Here is a 20,811-nt window from a genome sequence, read left to right on the forward strand (position 1 = left end):
CAGTAAGAACAAGTAAGGAAGCAGGAGGTAAAATGAAAGGGAAGCTCTGCACCCATGACCATGAAATGACTGATCTCGCAGAGTAGACAGTGCACAGGAGGAGGTAAATTATTAAATAGAACATGTGATGCCACCACTACCTATGGGGGAAACAGAAATTCTAAAGCTTTTCTTCTTTTCCAGTTTGTAAAGTGTCTCATTTATGTGGTCCAGAACTTACGTAGTCATTAGTGAAACACGTATTTCACAAGGACTGAGTATTCTCTGATTGCTGCAGATGAGGGCGTAATAGGAAGGACCGGGAAGGAGACACCTCTCTATACCTGACCCAGTGCTTCTGTCTGAACTGGGAGGAGAGGTCTTCTTCCAGCTCTCAATTTCCACAGGGTGTGTCCCCTGATAAAGAACACCGACCTCCACACACCAACCCCTCTCTGCTGGTTGACCAGCTTCCACTCCTTCTCCAGCCTCCAGCATCACTTTCGCCTCCTCACTAGACCCTGATTGAATTCTTTGGGATCAATGATATCTAGGGAGAGTCCCTCAAGTTTTGACACCCACTTTGAACTATTGGATTATTTTGAGGTGGAGATAATTATTCATCTTTACTTTTATATATCAATCAGAATTGTGCAGTTAGTAACCTGTAAGTTTCTGATTGTAAATTATTCCCAGATAATTATACCTTTATTTTATTGATTCATATGCTCCACTATTGAGGCATTTTCAGTTATAATTTAACAAGTTATAAAATTCATTCAGTATTGATTCTCTACACTAAGAGCCGAATATTCATAAAGTGTGTATTTTGGAGGGGGACATGATGGCGGGGGAGTAGGAGGAGGCACCTTTTCAGCCGGTACCCCAAAGTGAGCTGATTACCTACCAAAGAACTCCATTCACCCATGAAATCACCCTGAGATCAGGATTATACACGTCTGGATCTCTACAGGGGCAGAAGATGCCAGTGGGCAGGTTAAGCAGAGTGGGAACAGCGGCCTGATATCAGAAGATAAACAAAAGGGGAAGGGAGCCACCAGAGGCAACCGGTTGGAAAGTAATACCCCAATACGAGCGAGAGTGCCCCGTGTCTGGGGACCAGCATTAACTTGGAGACTGGTTGAAAGCACTCCAAAAGAGCAAAGGATCGCGGGGGGGAAATTGTGGGAATCGGGGTGGCTAGGGACAGGGGCTTAAGTCCCCGGTCCCAGAACAACCTCCCCAGGGCTGAGGCAGAGAGAGTGCGGTGGAGAAACCAGGTCTTGGTCCCTAAGGTGCCAGCGCGCCTGAGAATGCATGGGTTCTAGCTCCTGTGAGGGGATGGGAGCCATGCCGGTCGGCAGAACGTGCGAGCACTACTACAAAGCCTGGGATACGCGCGCATGTCCCTCATGCTCCCCTGAGAGAGTTACAAAGGCCTGGCTGGCGCTTTTTGACCCACACCATTGTTTTAGAGCCTAAGCCATGCGCCCTAAACTCTCCCCTGACAGAGGTGTGCAAAAGCCAAGCCTGGTGCTTTCGGATCTGTGCCCGTTCTCAGTGCCTGAGATGCGCGCATGACCCATAGCCGCCCCTGAAAGAGGTGCACACAAGCCGGGCACTCTTAGACCCAGCAAGACCAGGCACTCCCAGCCCGTGCCAGCGGGAAAATCTCAGTGTGCGATTTCTGCTTGGAACCTCTTCTCTGGCAGTCTGGAGCCGTCCAGACAGCCGCCACTGCCTTGGCTTTGGGTACAAGCAAAAGATCCTGTGTCCCCAGGGTCTGCAACTTGGAACCTGCTCTGCCAGTGGCCAAGGGGGAACTTACTTAGGCTCTGCACCCAGACTGAGGCTTCTCTCTGAGAGGGAGATCAGGGTGCGGTTTGTTTTCCTCTAAAACGGCAAAAACCACCAAAAGCGGTCAAGGTGAGAGAAAAAAACGTGAAGAAACATAAAAACTGCCAGAGAACAAAAGCCTGAAAAAAACCAGTTCCTCAGAGCCCACCCCCTTGAGGGGGCGGGAGGACTAACTCAGGAAACATCATTGACTGACAATCCACGTGGCAGTCCCCTCCCCCAGAAAACAAACCAATAAAGAAAAAAAAAAAGAGAGAGAGAGAAAAAAAAAAAGGACTACAAGAGAACAACCACTACTTCATAGGAAAACTTGTATTGTTCACTCGTTCCCACTATTCTGGTTCATTTTTTTTTTTTTTACACATAGGTAATTTTTTAAACCTATTTACCATCACAGCGAGTTGTACAGTGCATCAAATTCCATAATACCCTTCTAAACTGAACTTTTTGATACATACACCTATGTTTTTATTTTGCATTTCTATTTTTTGAATTCCTCTTTTTAAATTTTAGTTTAGTCTAGTTTATTCCTTTTTATTTTTATCCTCTAATATAGAGTTAAAACTCTAATATAGAGTTAAAATTCAAAGTAATCCCCTTTCCACAATCAATACTACCCTTATAGGAAAAGCAATTTTTAATCCACTTTATCTTAGGGAAGTTGAGTACTTTAACAAAGATATCAAGATACATCCAGGAAGAATCAAAACAAACTTCCTCGCACACACTGAGAATTTATAAGAACTCTCCCATCTTCTTCCACCAGTGTTTCTGTGTTTTTGTGTTTGTCCTGATAGCATATAAATCTTACACTTGGGGTTCTTTTTGACGAGGTTCTTCCTTTATTTGCATATATATATATTTTTTTCTCTTGTCATATACTTGTATCAGTCTTTTTGTTAGTCTCTTTTTATTTGTCTACTTCATAAATCTTACCTTGGGGCCCATTTGGGCTGAACCTTCTCTTTCATCTTCCCTTTCTTTCTTGTCTCTCTCTCTCACTTTCTTTTCTTCTTCTTTTCTTTTTTTGTCTTTTTCTTTTTCTTTTCTTTTGTCTCTCATTTGGGTGGGGAATCCTGATTGCTCAGAAGTGTTCCAGGGTGCACCTTAACTGCACCATGGTTGATACATCCAGCTACATCTGTTCAGTCATCTCTCAACAAAATGACTAGGAGGAGGAATGCCCAACAGAAGAAAAATACAGAGGATGGACCTTCTGCAACAGAACTAACGGCTATCAACATAGACAATATGTCAGAAAGATAATTCAGGCTAACAATTATCCAGGCAATAGCTAGGTTGGAGAAAGCCATGGATGACCAAATGGAATTGATTAGGGCCGAGCTGAAAGCGAAGAGAGATGATGTTCACAATGTTAGGGAGGAGCTTAAAGCTACCAGGGAAGAGGTTCACAATGCTATCAATGAGTTCCAATCTAATCTAAACTCTCTCAAAGCTAGGTAACTGAGACAGAAGATAGAATTAGTGATCTGGAGGACAAACAGATACAGAGAAAGGATCAGGAGGAAGCCTGGAACAAACAGCTTAGAAACCATGAAAACAGAATCAGGGAAATAAATGATGCCATGAAACATTCCAGCGTCAGAATTATTGGAATCCCTGAAGGGGAGGAGAAAAAAGAATTCTAGAAGATATAGTGGAACAAGTCTTTCATGAAAATTTCCCCAATCTCGCGAATGGAAGCAGCGTTCATGTACTAGAGGCTGAACGGTCTCCACCCAAGATTATACATTCCAAGAAAACATCACAACACCTGATAGTCAAATTGGGGAATTATAATTGTAGGTAAAATCTCTTGAAAGCCGCCAGGGCAAAGAGGCTCCTTACTTACAGAGGGAAGCCCATCAGAATAATGTCAGACCTGTCCACAGAGACCTGGCAAGCCAGAAGAGGCTGGCAAGATATATTCAGGGCACTAAATGAGAAGAACATGCAGCCAAGAATACTTTATCCAGCAAGACTGACATTCAAAATGGATGGAGAGATAAAGAGTTTCCAAGACTGGCAAGACTTAAAAGACTATGCAACCACCAAGCTGATTCTTCAGGAAATATTAAGGGGGGTTCTATAAAAGAGGTAAAATCCTAAGAATAGTATTGAACAGAAATACAGAGACAGTCTACAGAGAGAAAGACTTCAAAGGAATATCAATAAAAACGTATCTATCAGTAATCACTCTCAATGTGAATGGCCTAAATGCACCCATAAAACGGCACAGAGTTGCAGATTGTATAAAATGACATGACCCATCCATATGTTGTCTACAAGAGACCCATTTTGAACCTAAAGATACACCCAGACTGAAAGTGAAGGGATGAAGAATCATCTTTTATGCCAATGGGCCTCAAAAGAAGGCTGGGGTAGAGATTCTCATATCAGATAAATTAGCCTTTAAACTAAAGACTGTAGTCAGAAATCCAGAAGGACACTACATCATTCTTAAAGGGACTATCCACCAAGATGATCTAACAATTGTAAATATCTATGCTCCCAATATGGTAGCAGCCAATTACTTAAGAAAACTGTTAATCAAGATAAAGAGTCATATTGATATGAATACACTAATCTTTGGAGATCTTAACATGCCTCTCTCAGAAATAGACAGATCATTGAAGCAGAAAATCAATAAAGAAACAAGAGCATTGAATGACACATTGGACCAGATGGACCTCATAGATATATACAGAACATTCCACCCTAAAACAACAGAATACTCATTCTTCTCAAGGGCACACGGAACCTTCTCCAGAATAGAACACATACTGGGTCACAAATCAGGACTCAACCAATACCAAAAGACTGAGATGACTTTCTGCATATTCTCAGATCACAATGCTTTGAAAGTGGAGCTCAATCAGAAGGAAAAGTTCTGAAGGAACTCAAACACCTGGAAGCTAAAGGCCACCTTGATTAAGGATGCTTGGATCAACCAGGAGATCAAAGAAGAAGTGAAACAATTCATGGAAGCCAATGAGAATGAAGACACTTCTGTCCAAATCCTATGGGATACAGCAAAGGCAGTCCTAAGGGGGAAATACATAGCCATCCAAGCCTCCCTCCAAAAAATTGAAAAATCCAGAATACATACACCAGCTGTCTCTACACCTTAAAGAACTGGAGAATCAACAACAAATCAAACCAACTCCACACATAAGAAGGGAAATCATCAACATTAGAGCTGAGATCAATGAGGTAGAAACCAAAGATACAGTAGAACGTATCAATGAAACTAGATGATGGTTTTTTGAAAGAATCAATAAATCGATAAACCATTGGCCACACTAATCCAAAAGAAACGAGAGAAAGCCCAAATTCATAAAATTATGAATGAAAAGGGAGAGATCACAACGAACACCAAGGAAGTAGAAACAATCATCAGAAGCTATTATCAGCAGTTATATGCCAATAAGCTTAGTAACCTTGATGAAATGGATGCATTCCTGAAAAACTATAAACTCCCAAAATTGAACCAGGAAGAAATCGACCTGAATAGACTGATATCTAGTAATGATATTGAAGCAGTGATTAAAAACCTCCCAAAAAACAAGAGCCCAGGACCTGATGGATTCCCTGGGGAATTCTACCAAACTTTCAAAAAAGAAATAACACCTATTCTCCTGAAGCTGTTTCAAAAAATTGAAGCAGAAGGAAAACTTCTTGACTCTTTCTATGAGGCCAGCATTACCCTGATCCCCAAACCAGGAAAACACCCTCGGGAAAGGAGAATTTCAGACCAATATCACTGATGAAAATGCATGCTAAGATAGTCAACAAGATCCTTGCCAACAGGATCCAACAGCACATTAAAAAGATTATCCACCATGACCAGGTGGGATTCATCCCGGGGCTACACGGATGGTTCAACTTTTGCAAATCAATCAGTGTGATAGAACAAATTAATATGAGAAGAGAGGAGAACCCCATGGTCCTCTCAATGGATGCAGAAAAAGCATTTGACAAAATCCAGCATCTGTTCCTGATTAAAACACTTCAAAGTATAGGGATAGAGGGAACATTCCTGAACCTCATCAAATCTATCTATGAAAGACCCACAGCAGTAATCATCCTCAATGGGAAAAAGCTTGCAGCCTTCCCGTTGAGATCAGGAACAAGACAAGGATGCCCACTGTCACCACTCTTATTCAACATAGTATTAGAAGTCCTAGCAACAGCAATCAGACAACAAAGAGAAATAAAGGGTATCCAAATTGGCAATGAAGAAGATTCGCAGATGGCATGATTCTTTATATGGAAAACCGAAAAGACTCCACCCCCAAACTCCTAGAACTCGTACAGCAATTCAGCAACGTGGCAGGATACAAAGTCAATGTACAGAAATCAGTGGCTTTCTTATACACTAACAGTGAAAATACAGAAAGGGAAATTAGAGAATCGATTCCATTTACTATAGCACCAAGAACCAAAAGATACCTGGGAATAAACCTAACCAAAGAGGTAAAGGATCTGTACTTGAGGAACTCCAGAAGACTCATGAAAGAAATTGAAGAAGACACAAAAAGATGGAAGATCATTCCATGCTCTTAGATCGTAAGAATAAACATTGTTAAAATGTCTATACTGCCTAGAGCAATGTATACTTTTAATGCCATTCCAATCAAAATTCCACCGGTATTCTTCAAAGAGCTGGAGCAAAGAATCCTAAAATTTGTATGGAATGAGAAGAGACACCGAATCGCTAAGGAAATGCTGAAAAACAAAAATAAAACTGGGGGCATCACGATACCTGATTTCAAGCTTTATTACAAAGCTGTGTCACCAAGACAGCATGGTACTGGCATAAAAACAGACACATAGACCAGTGTTACAGAGTAGAGAGCCCAGATATGGACCCTCAACTCTATCGTCTAATAATTTTCGACAAAACAGGAAAAAATATACAGTGGAAAAAAGACAGTCTCTTCAATAAATGGTGCTGGGAAAACTGGACAGCTATATGTAGAAGAATTGAACTCGACCATTCTCTTACACCGTACACAAAGATACACTCAAAATGGATAAAAGACCTCAATGTGAGACAGGAATTCATCAGAATCCTAGAGGAGAACAGAGGCAGTACTCTCTTCGATATCAGCCACGGCAACTTCTCTCAAGATATGTCTCCAAAGGCAAAGGAAACAAAAGCGAAAATCAACTTTGGGAATTTATCAAAATCAAAATCTTCTGCACAGCAAAGGAAACAGTCAAGAAAACAAAGAGGCAACCCACGGAACGGGAGAAGATATTTTTTAATGACAGTGCAGACAAAAGGTTGATATCCAGGATCTATAATGAACTCCTCAAACTCAACACACATGAAACAGGCAAACATATGAAAAAATGGGCAGAATATATGAACAGACACTTCTCCAATCAAGACATACAACTGGCTATCAGACACATGAAAAAATGTTCATCATCGCTAGCCTTCAGGGAGATTCAAATTAAAACCACATTGAGATATCACTTTACACCAATTAGAATGGCCAAGATTAACAAAACAGGAAACAACATGTGTTGGAGAGGATGTGGAGAAAGGGGAAACCTCTTCCACTGTTGGTGGGAATGCAAGTTGGAGCAGCCTCTTTGGAGAACAGTGTGGAGATTCCTCAAGAAATTAAAAAGAGAACTTCCTTATGACCCTGTCATTGCACTCCTGGGTATTTACCCCAAAGATACAGATGTCGTGAAAAGAAGGGCCATCTGTACCCCAATGTTTATAGCAACAATGGCCACTGTCGCCAAACTGTAGAAAGAACCAAGATGCCCTACAATGGACGAATGGATAAGGAAGATGTGGTTCATATACACTATGGAGTATTATGCCTCCATCAGAAAGGACGAATACCCAACTTTTGTAGCAACATGGACGGGACTGGAAGAGATTGTGCTGAGTGAAATAAGTGAAGCAGAGAGAGTCAATTATCATATGGTTTCACTTATTTGTGGAGCATAATAAATAGCATGGAGGACATGGGGAGATAGAGAGGAGAAGGGAGTTGGGGGAAGTTGGAAGGGGAGGTGAACCATGAGAGACTATGGACTCTGTAAAACAATCTGAGGGTTTTGAAGTGGCGGGGGGCGTAGGAGGTTGGGGTACCAGGTGGTGGGTATTATAGAGGGCACAGATTGCATGGAGCATTGTGTGTGGTGAATAAATAATGAATACTGTTTTTCTGAAAATAAATTAATTAATTAAAAAAATAAAAAAGTGCATATTTTGAATTGCAATATAGTATTTGAAATCTATGGAATATCTAAAATATTTAGGTGTCAGACCAATATGACACGTGTACAGACAAATTTCAGGGACACTCTCCTGAGGGTAATTCATGTGGCAGTGGGAGGGACCATCTAACTGAATCCTGAAGTGAGATAGTTTCCAAAGACCATCAGTCCTGCCCCAGATGTGTGTCTGCCTCACCTCTGTGCTCCCATGCTCCCATGTGAGGACCTGAATGAGGTCATGCAGGAAGAAACATGGACCTTCAACAGAGCATTGCTTTCCTTGGGTTGATGCATCTTCTCTGTATGAGGTAGTTGTCTATTTCCATACATCTACCCACATACATGTATCAATTCTGTTTCTGGTCTTGAACAATGGTAGGTACTAAAAGGCAACATTAGGGACAAAGTTATGAGCAGATTCTCAGAAGGTACATAGAAAAATGTAGCCCTGGGAAAGGCTCTTTCTGGACCAGCTGAAGAAAGAGGAACAGAGTCCTTCATGGAATTCCAAGTGAAGGTGAGATTTGACCCCTATCCTCTCAGAGTTCCAGGTGATTACAATGAGAGGAAACAAGTCAATTAACAGATTGGCAGGAGAACAAATATTTGGGGATTCCTTAGAGAAAGAAAAGGTGAATCAAAGGAGTGCAGTGTGAGGGAGGGCCAGCTAAGGCAAACAGAAAGAACCCTCTGCCTGGATCATCACAGGTTCCCCACACAGAACACCTTCCCCTCCACAGAGGAGCTGTCTGAGGAACGTGCAAAATGTGGTGGACTGAGTCACTGAGGGCGATAGGAAGTTGTACAGGCAGAGAGAACCGTGGGTAGATTGATCCAGTCACAGCTCAGGTCACTCTCAGAGAAGTCCCTGTGAACTGAGTGACTTGTCCCTTGTCATCTGTCACTCACTATGTCTTCCAGTTTGAGGGAGGTCCACCTCTTCACTCCTCTCAGGGCACCCCACAGATCTTCTTCCCATCAGAAAAGCCCTTTCCTAACTTGCGCTCCTTGACATTTGGTCACCTGGACAGGGATGTTGATTATGCTGACTTCGTAGTTCCTGCTCTTCACTGTCCAGAGTGGGAGCATATGGAAGTTCTGGAATCCCACATGGAGTGGGGCTGAGTGTGCTCAAGCTCCTGCAACGGAGGGCAGGGACTTTGTGAGATACACTTGGGTAGTAGGTGGTGTTCTCATGTGCATGGCATGCTGCAAATTGAGGAGGGGCCATAGAGGAAATATGATAACACAGCCTCCTGAGCACCAGAGTGGGTTTGTGGATAGAGTATGCCTCCTTCTTTCCCTTTGTTCTTGGGGATACAGTCATTCATGCCAACATGTGCCTGCCATTCACTGTGTCTATTCCCTGCAACTCTGGTGATGTGTCTAGTCACAGGAAGAAGGAAGAGATAACCTAGGTTTTCCCATGGGCTGAGGGAAGAGCAGCATCTGAGCAGTTTCTCCAGGGGGTTAGAGGAGTCACAGTGCAGGACAGTCCCACATGGATGGGGGTCATTGCTCCCAGTCCCACTGAAGTAGGTTCAAGCTCCTCCCATCTGTTAATGGGATGGAAATCAGTCTCTGATCTCTTGTCAGGCACCCAGAGCCCCCTGGTACCTCCATAATCACAATCTGCATTTAAGTCTAATTAGGGCCTTGGGGCTCCTGGGTGGCTCAGTGGGTTAAGCCTCTGCCTTTGGCTCAGGTCATGATCTCAGACTTCTGGGATCAAGCCATGCATCAGGTTCTATGCTCAGCAGGGAGCCTGCTTCCCCCACCCCACCCTCTGCCTGCCTCTCTGCCTGCTTGTGATCTCTCTCTCTCTCTCTCTGTGTTAAATAAACAAATAAAATCTTTAAAATAAATAATCAAATCGATAAATAAATAAATAAATCTGATTGGTGCATGAAAATTCAGTTTTTGAATGACAGAATTGTATAAACCAGTTACTAACTTTTTTTTTATGATTGGCCATATATATATATATATATATATATATATATATATATATATTTTCAGCATAACAGTATTCATTATTTTTTCACCACACCCAGTGCTCCATGCAATCCGTGCTCTCTATAATACCCACCACCTGGTACCCCGACCTCCCACCCCCCGCCCCTTCAAAACCCTCAGATTGTTTTTCAGAGTCCATAGTCTCTCATGGTTCACCTCCCCTTCCAACTTTCCCCAACTCCCTTCTCCTCTCTATCTCCCCATGTCCTCCATGCTATTTATTATGCTCCACAAATAAGTGAAACCATATGATAATTGACTCTCTCTGCTTCACTTATTTCACTCAGCACAATCTCTTCCAGTCCCGTCCATGTTGCTACAAAAGTTGGGTATTCGTCCTTTCTGATGGAGGCATAATTCTCCATAGTGTATATGAACCACATCTTCCTTATCCATTCGTCCATTGTAGGGCATCTTGGTTCTTTCTACAGTTTGGCGACAGTGGCCATTGCTGCTATAAACATTGGGGTACAGAAGTCCCTTCTTTTCACGACATCTGTATCTTTGGGGTAAATACCCAGGAGTGCAATGGCAGGGTCATAGGGAAGTTCTATTTTTTTTAAGATTTTATTTATTTATTTGATAGAGAGAGATCACAAGTAGGCAGAGAGGCAGGCAGAGAGAGAGAGAGGAGGAAGCAGGCTCCCTGCTGAGCAGAGAGCCCGATGCGGGACTCGATCCCCGGACCCCAGGATCATGACCTGAGCCGAAGGCAGCGGCTTAACCCACTGAGCCACCCAGGTGCCCCAGGGAAGTTCTATTTTTAATTTCTTGAGGAATATCCACACTGTTCTCCAATGAGGCTGCACCAACCTGAATTCCCACCAACAGTGTAAGAGGGTTCCCCTTTCTCCACATCCCCTCCAACACATGTTGTTTCCTGTCTTGTTAATTTTGCTCATTCTCAGTTACTAAATTTTGAATGAAAATGGATAATATACATATCTGCAAATGAGAAATGACATGTGAATAAAAAGAGCAAAAAAGCATAACTTGTATTAATATTAAAAAAGCATTACTCTGTATTAATATTAAATAAAAATCTTACTTCATTAGGAGAAAAATATTTCCCTTAAAAATTAATAAACAGAACAAATCCTTAGGAAAACAACAGACAATAATTTTAGGAACTACTCATAAAAGCATAAGATGCATTAGCTTCACAAGCATCACTAACAAGTCTTCAGATACCACAGTTTCACATGTTTTCTTCATATATGTAAATACTGTATATGGAAAACAATGAAAAACATCAAGCATTTAAATTCTTATATGAAGAAATAATATATTGTTACATATATTTGATACATAAATTACAGAAAAAGGAAACTTGCAGAGTATCATGAAATATTGGTACAAAGGTTCTAAATAAAATGTCAGCAGTGATATTTCAATATCAGATTAATATATTCATAAACTATGACCATAGTAATTTATTGTGAATATAGAGTGGGATTTCATATTGATAAATGCTCTAAGATAAGGTATCTTATTAATCATCAGTGACAATATCATGATCTCACTAGACCTTTAAAGATGCTTTGACTAAACTGAAATCAAAGCTCTAATAAAGGCCACATAAAATAGAAACAGAGACACTCGTGCTGTGAGAACACACTGTCTTCCACACACATAGCACTCATTCCCACAGTCAGGAAAATAGCTAATGGGGCGGCTGGAGGGAGGACATTTCTAAAATCAGGAATGGGGAAATGTGACAAATTGTTACTATTGAACATCTTTTTGCAGTATTAGATGGTGCAAGTGAGCAAGAAATAATACTGGTCAGATATCAGCATTGATGGGAATGGGCAAGGAGTTATTTCAAAAGACCAAAATATATGATTCAGCCATAGATACTCCCAGGCTGGTGCAGCAGTGCCAGAAGAAATTACCATAATGAGCAAAAGAACAGGCACTCCTATGGAAGACTAGGGAGAAGATTACCTAGGTCTGAAAACTTCTAGAAATAGGTGAATGACTCAGGAGGGAGAGAGCTCAGAAGTCAGGAATGAGATCAGCACACTGGACCTGCCCCCTCCAGTCCCTTAACCTCAGTGCAAAGAGGCCCTGTGTTCTAGCCTGATGGGGTAGGTGGACCTCCTGTGAGGCTGAGATTTGGCCAGGGCAGCCAGGCAGCAGTGGCAGGGGAGGGGAGGCAAGAAAACAAGAGTGGGATCCCTTGAAAAGTGGGTGGGGCAGCAGGGCAGCACCTGGTTGTGGAGCTGGGGGGAGGGGTGGTGAAGCTAGAAAGAAGCTGGCAGGGAGGAGACAGGACCAGTGAGGGGTCCAGTGTGGTGACACCTGGCATGGTGGGCGTGGCAACAGGGCCTGGTAACTGTTAAGGGGGCCGGGCTGCGAAGCCAGTGCAACAGCAGCATCTGGACCTTGGGCAGCAGCCCATTGGCAGTGATGGCTGTAAGGGTCACAGGGACAGAGAAGTGGTGGGGTAAGTGTTTGTTGGGGCCACATCGAGGGAGGGGCGTGCAGCCCGGGCCAGGTAGCAGTGGAGGGAGGGCACAGCAGGGCAGCAGGAAGGCGGCAGGCAGCAGGGAAGCAATGTCACTGGGTCGCAGTCACAGGGGAGTTGGGGAGGTGCAGTGGGGTGGCAGTGGTGTTGGCAGGGCACAGTGGGTCAGGAGCATAGTGGGGGGGGTGAAGCAGGACAGTACTGGAGTGGGTGCTATTGGTGGGGGCAGGCAGGACCAGCAGGGCGGCGGTCTCATGGTAGTGGGCCAAGGCAGCGGCAGCAGTGTAAGGGCCTGCCCCTCCCAGAGGAACTTGCTTGTGGACCCTGGATGTAGGGGCGGGGCAGGCTGGATGAAGACATCCAATCGGTGGGGCGCATGTATATCCACTAGGGTGAATTGAGATCCGATTGGCCACCTGTGTAGGGGCGGGGCTCAACCAACCCCATAAAGTTTGGTGTGCTAGGCTGTCAGGGGAGCAGGAGAGCTGTGGTGGGAGCGGAAGGAAGAGTCGGTGGAGCAGAAGAGCTGTAACAGCTCTTGTAAGAGCTATAATCATTGCCAGTGGTCCCGCTGCCTGAGGCTCCAGCCGCCTGAGGCTCCAGCCACCTGCGGCCCCGCCTCCAGTGGTCCCGCCTCCAGAGGCCCCGAGCCGCCTGCAGCCTCGCCGCAAAATGCCTCACCACCCCGAGCCACAAGCAGCCTTGTCCACAGCGGTGGCCTCCTCTAGGTGGCAGCCTTGTCAGAGTGGCATCGTGGGGAGCAGAGTCTATGTCATCCGGGTTGTCCTCCTTGTCATTGTCGCTGTCATCATTGCCTCTTCATTGTCGGGAGTGGCCTCGTCCAGGAAGCGGTCTTGTCCAGAATGGCCTCTTCTTGGGAGCGGCCTTGTCCAGGGAGCAACCTCATCGAGCAGCGGCCTCGTCCTGAGAGTGGCCTTTTCCAGAGTGTCCTCTTCTTGGGAGCGGCTCCAATAATGGAGCGGTCTCATCTGCAGAGCAGCCTCATCTAGAGCAGTCTCATCTAGAGCAGCCTCATCTAGAGCAGCCTCGTCTGGAGTGGCCTTGTTGCGAGTGACCTTGTCGGGATCATCGTTGTCACCTTTTCATAAGAGATAGTCCTGACCGGTCAGTTTGATTCTTGATGCTTGGCGCGAAATAAAGTTTTGCTTGACCTTCGCTTTGTATCAGTCTCATTACTTTGATCACGGACCCTAACATTTGGGGGCTCGTCCGGGATCAAACGACAACTGAGCCAGCATTGGAATTTTTAGAAAAAGCCTCCAGAGGTATTGGGGTCTGAGGTATTGGGGACCTTAGGTATTGGGATCGGAGGTATTGGGATCTGAGGTATTGGTATCTTAGGTATTGGGATCGGAGGTATTGGGATCTGAGGTATTGGCGTCTTGGGTATTGGGATCCTATCTGTCTGTCTGGTTGGAGCTCCAGGATATAGCCCACCGGGGAGAAGCTGGACACAGCCATGCTCCCCAGGGCTGGAGTGGATGCGGGGATGCCCCATCCCTCTGCTGATAGATCGACAGGGGGTTCGAGTCCCCCTGGGCAGTCGGGGGGTTCGAGTCCCCCTGCGCGGTCAGGGGGTTCGAGTCTCTGTGGGTGGTCTGGGGTTCGAGTCCCCCTGGGTGGTCGGGGGGTTCGAGTCCCCCTAGACAGTTGGGGGATATGAGTCCCCCACCTCCCCTTAGACAGTTGAGGGGTTCGAGTGCCCTTAGGCAGTTGGGGGATAAAGATAGCCCCCACCAGTGGCAAGTTCTGGGTAAGAATCGCTGGGTCTGCAGCTGTCTTTGTTTGGTTCTTTTGTTGTCTATTGTGTGGTTTGTTGTGTTCGCAGGGGACCAAGAAAGTGCCCCCCAGCAGCAGGCTCTGGATGAGGGCCGCTGGAGTTGTGGTTGTTTGTTTGTTTGTCTTTGTCTTTTTGTTGTCTATTGTGTTGTTTGTTATGGTTAAAGGAATGTGGCAAGCAGAGAGTAAGGGGACACTGGCTTTCATCTCTCCATTCCTCATAATAGATGTGGGGCTTCTCCCTCACTCATTTCGTGTGTTAAGGGCTATAACGAGCCAACTGGAGTTAGTCAAATGCCGGGTTGAGGTGTCCAATGTTGATGCTCATTGGAGCCGGGCATGGAATATGAGTGCCTAGTGGGCGACTTTTGGTAAGCAGAACTGGCACTGCGGGATGATCCGACCTTGAGACAGAGACTTTAAGGAATATTCCCAAGCAGCTGCCGAAACTTCTTTTGTTTCGGGGAATTCCTTGCCTTCTCTGGCCTGATGTGGACTGCCTAGCCCCTCCCCCTTGCTGGCAGGGAAAGCATGGCATCTGAAGTGGAATGGGCCCAGGTGGAACATGAGGTCTCTTGGTGAAGGGATGGCTGGGCTGATGGTTAACTGTCTTTTTCAAGGTTTTAATGAGTAATTGTTAAAGTGGCTTCCGAAGTCTTTGGTAACCTGAAACTGTGAAGGGTTGCTTGAATGACAAATGGCGTTAAATTTGTTGGACATATAGATCTTAACCAAATGGGATGAAGTGCTAGGGTGCTGGTTGCTGGAACTGGGTTTGTACTTTTGAAATCTGCTGGTGAACACATTCTGTGCTTAACTGATTGATAAATTTGCCATCTAAAGAATTCTGTTGTAACAACTCACAATTGGTTTATATTCAGTCTTCAGTAGAGGTTAAGGTATTTCTAAGAGTACAAAATTCTGTTAAGTGTAATTAAGACTGATGGAAATGAGAAAAGCAACTCTGTATGTAAAAAGTAGGAGATATGTAAAAAGAGAGAAAAACAGCCCCGAGTCCACTGTCGGAGCTAAATCCATTTGTAAAAGAATGGAAGGGGAGACTGATCACCTCCCATTAGCCAGGGATACCCAAAGGGGAGGATGTCCAACCTGTTTGAATCTGAAGAGTGCCTGACTGTGTGAATGTATCTCTATGGCTCCACTGCTTCCGCTATGGAGTCTGAATGGACTGCACCCTGAATCTCATGGGGCGTCATATGGCATAACGGTCATCTACTCCATGGAGTAGCCTGGTCCAGGGTTTATACAGACAGACCTTAGATAAGACGCTCCTAAGTTCCCGCAAGGGACATGAGCAGGACAGCATCCAGGGACAGCCCTGCTCCGATGGCAGAGCAGACCACAGCTGTTCTCTCTGGGCTCCTCCACCCAGAATCTGGGAGATGGAACAGGAGAAATTCTGTGCAATGAATTTGGACTCTGGCTCAGCACCCAGCAGAAGTGGGTAGGCTCAAAGGTGTGCCTACGTGCCTTCGTCCATCATCAGGAACTTGGGATCAGTAGCTGGCAGCAGGGCCGGGTAGCCTCCCCTTGCTGACTGTTGCTGCTCCTGGGAGCACAGCCTGGGGAGTGGGCGGTGTGGGTTCAGGCGAGGCAGCACTGCTGCCAGGTGGCCGATACCCCCATGCTAGAACATGCATGCCCATGAGCCTCAGCACCTCTGTGTTGGCTTTCAGACCTAGAAAAACGAGAGTCTGAGGGTCCACTTTGAGTCTAGGAAGCCATCTTTCAAGGGGAAGAAAACTCTCTGAAGCTCCATGAGCTGCCCGTCCCTCTTCTCTGATGTCTGGACTTGATGGGTCACACAAGGGCCCATGGGAGGAGCTTGGGAGTTGAGGCTTTAAATCTTGGCCATCAGAGGTTGCCAGGGACCTGTCCCGATTGATACATGTGAAGCTGCTGACACGTTCCTGAATATGCTGGCTCTCTGCAACCTCTACATCTTTGAACGACATGTCCATCTGTCTGAAACATAATTCTGTTCCAAGCACTTAGAAACCTTCCACTACCTCCTCCTTTGTACAGAATGGGTATGACCACAAGGCATCAGTAGCCCAAGAAGGCCGGGGGCCAACGTAACTGTGAACGAGAGAGATATGGTAGCTAAACAAGCCTGGGAAGATTAAGGTAACAGTAGGGTATGAGAAAGTTCAGCTTCTTCCAGCAAGGGGAGGATGGTTCCATGTTACACAGGGTGTCATGTACACTCATCTGAGAATATCGTGTAAGAACCCTATGATTGTCTACAGCCATACCACCCTGAACGCGCCCAATCTTGTCTGATCTCAGAAGCTAAGCAGGGTTGGGCCTGGTTAGTACTTGGATGGAAGACAGCCTGGGAATACCAGGTACTGTAGGCTTTGATCTCCAAGAGGGAGTTTCTTGGGACGGCAGACTCCTGCAGGCTGTGGATGCTGCCTTCGTGGCGATGGCACAACCTCTCTACAAACTGGCTAAGGGAGGACTCACTATGGTAGAGTGTGGACAGCTGAGGCAGAAGGAGCATTTTGGGAATTACAAAGAATTACTGTGTGCCCCAGCATTGGTCATTCCAGATGTTACCAAGCCCTTCCACTTGTATGTGGATGGAAAGGCAGGGCTGACTAAAGGAGTTTTGACTCAGACTCTGGGGCCTTGGTGAAGGCCAGTGGCCTATCTTAGCAAGAAACTAGATCCAGTAGCAGCTGGGTTCCCCCCTTGCTTATGCATAATTGCTGCCATGGCCCTCCTGGTCAAAGATGCACGCAAATTGACTCTGGGTCAAAATCTCATATTGACCACCACCCACGTTATCGAGGGCCTTCTCTGGACTCCACCAGACTGGTGGATAACAAATGCCCGAGTGACGGGGTATCAGGCCCTTCTCCTGAACAAAAAAATAAAAAAGTGATCTTACGGCCCCTGGCAGTGCTAAATCCAGCCACGTTGCTACCAGAGGTGCTGGCTGACCACCCACACGACTGCAGGAAGGTCCTAATCCAAGTCACGGGAATAAGGCCAGATCTCAGAGACTCTCCCCTCCTGGATGCGGAAATGACTCTGTTCACAGAGGGGAGTAGTTACATGGTCATTGGAAAGAGGTATGCAGGGGCTGCGATGGTTTCTCCTGAGCAGGGACTCTGGACGACAGCCCTGCCACACAGGACCTCGGTGGAAAAGCGAAGCTGATTGCATTCACCAAGGTGCTACAGATGGCCAAGGCCACGGGCACTAACTGGAAACTACAGTTTGCCTACTCGCCCCAGAGCTCTGGGCAAGGAGAGAGAATGAACTAGACTCGAAGAGACCTTGACAAAGTTAATTCTGGAGGGCTGGCAGTGGATGGATGGATCTCCTTCCTTTTGCTCTCCTCAGGGCGCAATGTACACCCTATTTAAACAAGGTGACCCCTTTTGAAATAATGCCCCGCCCTCACTCTGTCCTAGGCTACAGGAGGTTGCCCTAGCAGAAATGACTGATCAGTCTATACTCCAGTCACTGCAGGCATTACAGTCTGTCTTAAAAAGAAGGGATCCAAACAGCCCACACTGGGACAGAGACAGTGGAGGAACCACATCCCAGGGACTTGATTTGGATAGATCACTATCAAGTGGGGAAGTTGGAGCCTCGCTGGAAGGGACCATTTATTGTTATCCTAACCACCACCATGACAGTAAAAGTAGAAGGCATTAGGGTCTGGGTTCATGCAGGTCATGTCAAACGAGCTGAGAGTAAGGATGCCCCCCAGAGATGGGAGTTGCAGCAGACAGACCCTGCTGATCATGGACTAAAGCTAAGACTAAAAAAACCCCAAAAAACAAAAAGAAACTGTGTTTATTATTGCTGTACTAAAGAAATTTGGGGTGATAAAATGTTAGTCTTATATGCTCAATATAAGATAGAACTATCTGAAAAGTCAAGGATTTGACTAATCTCCAAAGAAAAGGGGGGAATGTAAGGGCCTGCCCCTCCCAGAGGAACTTGCTTGTGGACCCTGGATGTAGGGGCGGGGCAGGCTGGGTGAAGACATCCAATCGGCGGGGCGCGTGTATATCCACTAGGGTGAATTGAGATCTGATTGGCCACCTGTGTAGGAGCGGGGCTCAACCAACCCCATGAAGGTTGGTGTGCTAGGCTGTCAGGGGAGAAGGAGAGCTGTGGTGGGAGCAGAAGGAAGAGTCGGTGGAGCAGAAGAGCTGTAACAGCTTTTGTAAGAGCTATAACCATCACCAGTGGTCCCGATGCCTGTAGCCTCCAGCTGCCTGCAGCCTCCAGCCACCTGCAGCCTTCAGTTGCCTGGGGCCCCGCCTCCGGTGGTCCCGCCTCCAGTGGCCCCAAGCAGCCTGCAGCCTCCAACCGCCTGTGGCCTCGCCTCCGGCGGCCCCGAGCCACCGCCTGCAGCCTCCAGTCGTCTGCGGTCCCACCTCCAGCGGCCCAAACTCCAGCGGTCCCAAAACGCCTTCAGCCCCTAGACGCCAGCGTTCTGAGACACCAGCGGTCCTGAGACACCAGTGGTCAGCGGTCCGACGCCTGCAGCCCCTGGACGCCAGCGGTCCCGAGACACCAGCGGTCCAGCGGTCAGCGGTCCCAATGCCTGCAGCCCCGGGACACCAGCGGCCCTGAGATGCCAAAGGCCCCTAGCCGCCAGCAACCTCGCCACAAAATGCCTCACCACCCCGAGCCACAAGCAGCCTTGTCCACAGCGGTGGCCTCCTCTAGGTGGCAGCCTTGTCAGAGTGGCATCGTGGGGAGCAGAGTCTGTGTCATCCGGGTTGTCCTCCTTGTCATCTTCGCTGTCATTTTTGCCTCTTTGTCGTCGGGAGCGGCCTCATCCAGGAAGCGGTCTTGTCCAGAATGGCCTCTTCTTGGGAGTGGCCTTGTCCGGGGAGCAACCTCATCGAGCAGCGGCCTCGTCCTGAGAGTGGCCTTTTCCAGAGTGTCCTCTTCTTGGGAGCGGCTCCAATCATGGAACAGCCTCATCTAGAGCAGCCTCGTCTGGAGTGGCCTTCTTGGGAGTGACCTTATTGGGATCATCATTGTCGCCTTTTCGTAAAAGATAGTCCTGACCGGTCAGTTTGATTCTTGATGCTTGGCGCGAAATAAAGTTTTGCTTGACCTTCGCTTTGTATCAGTCTCGTTCCTTTGATCACGGACCCTAACAGCAGGGCAACCAAGGAAGGGGCAGTGGCCTTGGAAACACTGGCAGCAGCACCAGGCCAGCGGGTGGTAGGGCGGGGAGGGGGGCGGGGTCAGAGTGACAAGAAGGGGCAACATGGAAAGTAGCCAGGGGAGGGCTTCAGTGGCACTGGGGTGATGTGCAGCAGACAGCAGGTCCCTGGGGTGCGGTGGCTGGGGGGGATGGGGCGTGGCAGCGGGAATCAAGGGCAACTCAGTGGGGAAATGGGGCAGTCATGGCATGGGGTGGTAGGTGGGGCTGTGGGGCTGCCCAGGTGGGAGGAGGTGGCAGCCAGGTGATAACCCTATGGTAGGGAGACAGGACCTGTGGGGGAGGGAGCAGGAGTCACCAGAGCCAGGTGAGGGGACGACCAGGCGGTAGTGGCACAGGGAGCAGTGGCGGGCCTGTTGTGGGGAAGCTGTGTGACAGCCAAGTGGGGCAGCCCTGCAGCAACTGTGGGGGGGGTTGGGTGGAATATAGACAGCAGCAACCGGGAGTGGAGGTTGGACCAGCCCGGAGGCAGCTGCCCAGCAGCAGCAGCAGCAGGATGAACGTGGTGGGCCGGCCCAGAGTGTACGTCAAGGTGGCGGGGCAGCAACAGTTAAGAGGACGTGGTGGGTGGGCCCACAGTGCAAGTCAAGGTGGCGGGGCAGCAGCAGTCAGGAGGGCGTGGTGGGCAGGCCCACAGTGCACGTTAAGGGGGCGGGGCAGCAGCAGTTGGGAGGGCGTGGTGGGCAGGCCCACAGTGCACGTTAAGGGGGAGGGGCAGCGAAGCCCAGCAGAGGCCTGGGCCACATGGCCGTGGTGCAGCAGTGGCACCTGAGGTAAGGGGGGCAATGTGAGTGGCACAGTAGGGTGGCAGGGGTGCATGTGAGAGGTAGCAATGTGGAGGAAGTGCAGGGAAGGGGCGGATGTTCAGGGTGAAAATAACGTGGTAATACACCTGGAAGTGGGGAGGCAACAGAGCAGGGGGAAAGGGGGAAGCCGTCAGGCAGTAGAGGGGTGTTGGGGAGGGGAGGGACCATCCGGGCATCAGCGGGACGTCAACATTCTGGCACGGTCGGCGGGGCTACATGGGCCTGAGGAGTTGGCAGCCGGGAGACAACATTGAGGTAGGGGGACGGGATCACAGAGGAGGGAGCAGGAGTCAGAGGCGGGGAAGGGGGCAGGCAGTAGTGGCACAGGGAGGAATGGGAGCTGCGTGGAAACCGAGTGGGGCAGCCCTGTGGCACCTGTGGGGGATGGGTGGAATTTAGGTGGCCGCAGA

At 47.5% G+C, this 20,811-nt stretch overlaps 1 pseudogene; it reads left to right on the plus strand.

The window, feature by feature from the left end:
* The first annotated feature begins 16,630 nt into the window (after nt 1–16,630).
* Nucleotides 16,631–16,749, plus strand: LOC116587282 (annotated as a pseudogene).
* The last annotated feature ends 4,062 nt before the right edge of the window (nt 16,750–20,811 follow it).

The sequence above is a fragment of the Mustela erminea genome, chromosome 3 (assembly GCF_009829155.1).
Source record: "Mustela erminea isolate mMusErm1 chromosome 3, mMusErm1.Pri, whole genome shotgun sequence".
Lineage (NCBI taxonomy): Eukaryota > Metazoa > Chordata > Mammalia > Carnivora > Mustelidae > Mustela > Mustela erminea.